Source organism: Sinocyclocheilus grahami, unplaced genomic scaffold (assembly GCF_001515645.1).
Source record: "Sinocyclocheilus grahami isolate Dianchi unplaced genomic scaffold, SAMN03320097.WGS_v1.1 scaffold576.1, whole genome shotgun sequence".
NCBI classification, from domain to species: domain Eukaryota; kingdom Metazoa; phylum Chordata; class Actinopteri; order Cypriniformes; family Cyprinidae; genus Sinocyclocheilus; species Sinocyclocheilus grahami.
In genome coordinates, this window is record NW_015505755.1 from 591,475 (window position 1) to 597,779 (window position 6,305).

Sequence of the window (6,305 nt, forward strand, 5' to 3'; positions counted from 1 at the left end):
GGGCTTATAGCTAAACTAAAACTATATGCAGTAGCCTAGGCTACGCTGCTTTCATAGACGCACGCACACACATTAGTGCACACACAACGACAACACAGCACGGAAACTTTTATTAGTAAAATAGCTGCGACAGGCTACTGACTTACAACGTTATATTTCTCTGCAGTGAGGGGGGTAACTAAGCCTCATTGCTTGTAGAGAAAGGCGCGCAGACGCAGGTTCACACACGCAACTTTCATCCCTCTCTCTCGCTAATTCAAATAAATGATATAATTAATTAATTCAAATAAATGCGATCTTACCGCACTGCATCTCTGTGTCTGATTTAAAGCAGGCCGAATGCTAACGAGCCTTAACTGACGAAATTTACCATAATTTGCACGATGGAAGAATTATCGTCGTCGTATACAACCATTCAAAAACTCGGCAGAATTTATGTGACCGAGGCACCTGTTCATAAACTTTCATAACTGGTTGTTTTTTCTTTTGCCTTGTGAACTGGCTGAGCCTTAATGATTCTGTTTCTTTACATGTGTTTGTTTACTGACCGTTGCATGCAATCGTGAAATACAGGAAATATTTTTTTTAATTGGCTATTCCTTGTGAAAAAAAAAAAGGTTTCGGTTCGGGTCGGGTTCGGGCTCTAAATTGAACTGTGCCGCTCGGTTCGTGTCGGGCTGGGTCAGACGATCTCGGGTACGGGTCGGGTTCGGGCTTCAGTTTAAAGGGTAAAATCGCTGTTATTGAAGGAACTAAGCCTCATTGCTTGTAGAGAGAGACGCGCAGACTCAGGTTAACACACGCAACTTTCATCCCTCTCTCTCTCTCGCTAATTCAAATAAATTATATAATTAATTAATTCAAATAAATGCAATCTTACTGCACTACATCTCTGTGTCTGATTTAAAGCAGGCCGAATGCTAACGAGCCTTAACTGACTAAATTTACCATAATTTGCACGATGGAAGAATTATCGTCGTCGTATACAACCATTCAAAAACTCGGCAGAATTTATGTGACCGAGGCACCTGTTCATAAACTTTCATAACTGGTTAAGTGTTTTTTCTTTTGCCTTGTGAACTGGCTGAGGCCTAATGATTCTGTTTCTTTACATGTGTTTGTTTACTGACCCGTTGCATGCAATCGTGAAATACAGGAAATATTTTTTTTAATTGGCTATTCCTTGTGAAAAAAAAAAAAGGTTTCGGTTCGGGTCGGGTTCGGGCTCTAAATTGAACTGTGCCGCTCGGTTCGTGTCGGGCTGGGTCAGACGATCTCGGGTACGGGTCGGGTTCGGGCTTCAGTTTAAAGTCTGTGCAGACCTCTAACTTGACTATGACTAGTTATTTTGTACAATTTACTCTATAAAAAAAAACGCTGGGTTGAGACCGCTGGGTAAGGACGTTTGGTTGTTTTAACCCAATTTGGGTTGAAAGTTGGTCTATCTATAACCCAGCGGCGCTGGGATGGGAACGCGGACGTGAAAGAGAGCACACACGTCACGTTAACATTGGACGACACCAGTGCCATTTTCTCAGCGTCTTCAGATGGACGCGAGTGAAAGACGGTTTATGGAAGGAAAGATTAAAAATGTAAAGTCATCATTCATTGTTTGAGTCCGGTAGTATCTTGAGATTTCATGGTAGGCGGAAATATTCCGAAAAGAGCTTATATTGAAAAATACGCAGATTTCGCCTCAGAAATACTCTTAAAGGGGTCCTATGATGCTTTTTTAAAGATCATTATTTTGTGTATTTGGTGACACACGCGCACGCGCACGCGCACGCACACACACTGGCAAAACTCCGCATTTGAACAGTCAATAGCAAATACTTAAACTAATAACAAAACAGTAGCTGATTCAGAAGCGCCAGATTGTCATAGCAAAGTCAGAATTACCTCCTCTCCTAGATTCACGAAACGGTCGTCCATAAAATGCATTGCTGTTCTGTTGTAAGTAATCTTAAAGATTCCTAAATGCATCTAATTTCGGAAGGCCAAATAAAGTGCTTTTGCTTTCGCCTAGAAACACACAGCGTCTCCCTGACATCACTGCTTCAACACTAACTGCGGTTACTGAAACCACGCCTTCTTTCTTTGCGTGAACATTTGGGCGCATTATGCAAATACTTCCACATAGTGAGGTAGATATGTGGGGGCGTGTTAGAACGAGCCGTTTTAGGAGGGCGTGGCAGAGTCTTAACTTTGATAAAGAATATCTCTTTGGTTTTGAGACTTTAGTCTTTGCAACTTCAGGGATCTTATCTATGCACAATCAGCTTGTAGGACTCCAAAGAGAAAGGAAAACTTGAAATCGCATCATATGATTTTACTGAATGGAAGAGGTGCTTTTAATATAACGTCAGTGAGTGTCTTATGTCATATTTAGATAAGATTTTACAATATTTTTTGAGGTGTTAAGAGAGGGTTATTAACATATTTACATGTTAATTCGTTATCATCTTTTTTGCGGTTAAATTGAATGTATGTAATGCATACATTTGTTATGTAATAAAGACTAGCCTAATTATTTTTAGGCTGATGAAGTGATAATTGTTAAAAGTAATGTTTTGCATGTAATATTTCAGACTTGTTGAGCTTTGTGTCTTCATTGTGCCCGCGCCGGGAGTTAACAACACAGAACCCTGATTGTGTGAGGAGGCGATTTTCTCAGCTTCTTCAGAAGAGAGGGAAAGATGGTTTAAGGCAAGTAAACTTCAGAATTCCATGTTATCAATTTTTTTTTTACTAAGGGTAAAAGAATGTTTGTTCTTTTTGTAGATGTTGAAAGCCAGAGACATAGGAGACCATCATTCTTTTGAGATTGGTGTGAGTCATTTTTTAGAAAATAAATGTTTCTGTTGTCTCCTGTCTGTTTACTTCACATTTTGATGCAACAACAGTATGATTACGTGTTCATATTTTATGTAAACCATTGATGTCTGTGTTTTTCATTGCAGAACTCAAACCAACTTTGGAGTTGTCTGATTTGGACAGTCATCATTCTTGGTCTTCCTTTCTTAAAGGAATAGTTCACACAAAAAATAATTAACTTGCCCTCATGTCATTCCAAACCTATAAGACTTTTGTCTACACAAATGAAGATATTTTTAATTTTCTCTCATAATTTTTTTGTTAATCCATTGAGAGTCTAGATAATCAGTATTTTCAAGCTTCAAAAATAGTTATTTTAGAAGTAATCCATGCCAATGTTTATATATGAATAAATCTTAAATTATATCATAGCGAACATGTCTGTTCAGAAGAAAATATTGGTCTCCCAGACTTTCAATGGAGGACAAAAATTAAGAGAATATTAAATATATGTATTTGTGTTCCAAAAATTAGCAGATTTTGTATGGGTTTGGAACAACACGGGGGCAGAATAAATTATGACCGGAGGCTGCCCTGGATAATGTAAAATGTCACATGCCTTTGCTGTGCTGATGGGGCTTCTTCATGACATGATCAATTATCCTAAAGAGATCATGAAAATTGGCAGCGATGCCTGATCTGTATTCATGGACTATGAAACAAACTGTAAGTGTATAATTTGTAAAATCAAAATGTTAAATGCTTGTTCTGTGTTGTTGTTTAGTAGAAATGTTTACACAGTTTACACTCTGTCATTCATACACATGCTCACATTCTTACACATATATGTTTCTGATAAATGTTATAATATCAGTGTTAATGTTGTGGTTTATTTACTGTCATGCCAGAATAGTTTGTAAAGAACTTAACTATTAACTAATTGTACAACTATTGTATAATAGTGTTTTTGTATAATATTTTTATACAATATATAAAATTTACCAAAAAAGTCAAATTTGATCTTAAAAGTTATATTCAACAAATGTTCAATGCTTCATTTATAAACTCTGTAGCTGTTAATGCCATACTTTTCTGCATTTCTTCTTCTCTTGTTTTGAATAAATATTTACCTTTTGATAGTCATTTTGTGTGTAAAAGTGATTTTAAAATGAATCTGATTTGTAGGTTTAATGTTTAGCTCGATTTGGGTTCATTTTAACCTAGCAGTGTAGTAATTTTAAACCATAAAAAAGCAACCCAGCATGCTGGGTCAGACATAATAACCCAACTTGTTGGGTTAAAACAACCCAGCGCTGGGTTCTCTCTTTATGATCCAGTACTGGGTTGCCAAAATAACCCAAACTGGGTTGTTTTTAACCCAGCAGTTTTTAGTGTATACAACGTGACAGTTCAAGTAGTAAAAATCTTTACTTCGCTAACATTAGTATAGATACTGCTTATTGAATAAAACATCATGCCTCTTAGTGGTAATAAAAGCAGCTATCCATAACCCATAAGCTCTACTCTTCTACACAATGGTAATGACAGAAACTTCAACATAACAGAAACTCTTTAAAATGTCAAATATAACTGAACATTAATAGATGGTTCCCTTTACTCAAAAACACTTAAAGGATCACTTAAGTTCAATATTTAATCTCCATATCCAGCCATATGCAAAGCATGCTGGGAACTAACAATCACCGCCAAAATAAAACTGCAAAATTGAGTTAATTCTCTTAATATGAATAGGTAGGCTTCTTTCCTTAACCCCCCCCCCCCCCCCCCCCCCCCGACCGCCGTTCTGTCACTGTCATTCTGTTACACTGTGGAAGCTTCCGTCACGAAAACTAATTCCTCGTATGTGTAAACATACCTGGCAATAAAAACTCATTCTGATTCTGATTCTGAAAACAGAACGCAAAGCCTCATTGTAACACCAAATTTCCTCAAAAGAAAGAAGAAAGAAAGAAAGAAAATCACATTATAAATAGCTGTCATAAATGACAGTAATTGATCAGCAAATATAAATGTCTATACATTCTATTTGAAAAGGTTCAATCAAAGGCACTTCTGGTTTATTTGCTCTAGCTAAGAGTTTCAGTTTCGTAGTAAAATAGGGGAGGCGCTATGAAGTAATGCTTTACGGTGAAGAAGGACAATAGTTCTGATTGGACAGAGTCCATGTACCATCGGGAAGACAGCATAGCCACTCCTCTACTACCTCGAAACGACGCGAAAATCTTAATAACCACGTGAATATATGAGAGAACAAGTTCTTTCCAGGCTTTTCAGTTACCCGCTTCCACGAGGAATGTTTTTTCCCCCTCATCATACGATGCAGTTGGGATAATTCCGCCGGGTGGTGCGTTTCACGGATTTCCCGCAGAATTCATTTTCTGTAATATCTTGGTGAATTTATTTGAAAGACTTCACAAGGCGAAACGGTATGTTTATGCGTTTGCCAAGTTGGTGCAACATCTGAGTATGCTTGTTCGAGGTGGATTGTGGTTAGGGTCAGTGGGGTTGAAGAAAAGAGATTCTAATGTAGTTCAGGGTGAGGGGTGTGTGATTGCATGGATCCTTTCAGTTAACGCAGCCCAAATATAAAAATTCATTCAATTTAATTTCGCATATCAACAGGCTGTCAAGAGTAAGTCACTTAAATAAGTAACCACCGTTTAAGGTCTATTTTAAAGGAAAGACGTCTAGATGAGCCAGTTGAAGTGGGAGGAAACAGTTTTGTTTAGCTTGGCACCCTTGTTTATTTTGCGCCTGTTTCTTAAAATGATACAGTTGATTATTGGAGATGGTCGTTTATATAACCTTTATTTTTAAAATTTGGTGAACAGAAAATTTTCATATATTTTTATCATCAGAACTAGACGTGTGTGGATATATATATATATATGAGAGAGAGAGAGATAAAAAGTTCCTGGTCTTTTTCCACTACTGTTAAGTTGTCTGCTCTGTTGTTTTCTCAGGGAATTGCACAGGAAGGTGTTCAAGGTTTCCCAGAAACTTAAGGTATTTTTCTGCTGTCTTAATCTTTGACTGGGTATATTGCTTACTTGTCGGTTCCACTGTGCTTGTAGAGTTGTTTGAATGATCGTGTGGGCCTAGTCGCGCTTTGTTTATATCCTAAGTTGTTATTATGTTACGGGAAATGTTGTTTTGCTCAGTCGATCAAAAATATGACACTTTTTTTTTTCAATTTAGGGAAGAAAAAAAATTCGGCCTTTATGAATTAGCGTAATTATAGAGATTACATCTACAGGCAAAGCTAGGCCTATGTATTAATTTAATAACACAGGGCATGACGAAGGTTGTTAAAATGTAACAAAGTCAAACTTCCTGTTTAGTACCGAGTGCTTCTGTCCATTGTGCCAGAACACACACACACACACACACACACACACAGACACACACACAGACACACACACACACACACACACACACACACACACACACACACACACACACACACACAG

General features: G+C 37.5%; 1 protein-coding gene across 4 annotated transcripts in view; it reads left to right on the plus strand.

The window, feature by feature from the left end:
- Nucleotides 1-5,000: 5,000 nt before the first annotated feature.
- igf2bp2b (insulin-like growth factor 2 mRNA binding protein 2b) overlaps nucleotides 5,001-6,305 on the plus strand; it is a 38,175-nt gene continuing 36,870 nt past the window's right edge. For 3 of the 4 annotated variants that reach the window (XM_016239886.1, XM_016239892.1, XM_016239887.1), the window contains exons 1-2: nucleotides 5,001-5,261; nucleotides 5,799-5,841. The gene's annotated coding sequence lies outside the window, so the exon portion shown is untranslated. The remainder of the gene's footprint in view (nucleotides 5,262-5,798; nucleotides 5,842-6,305) is intronic. The other variant, XM_016239888.1, reaches the window with a different exon arrangement.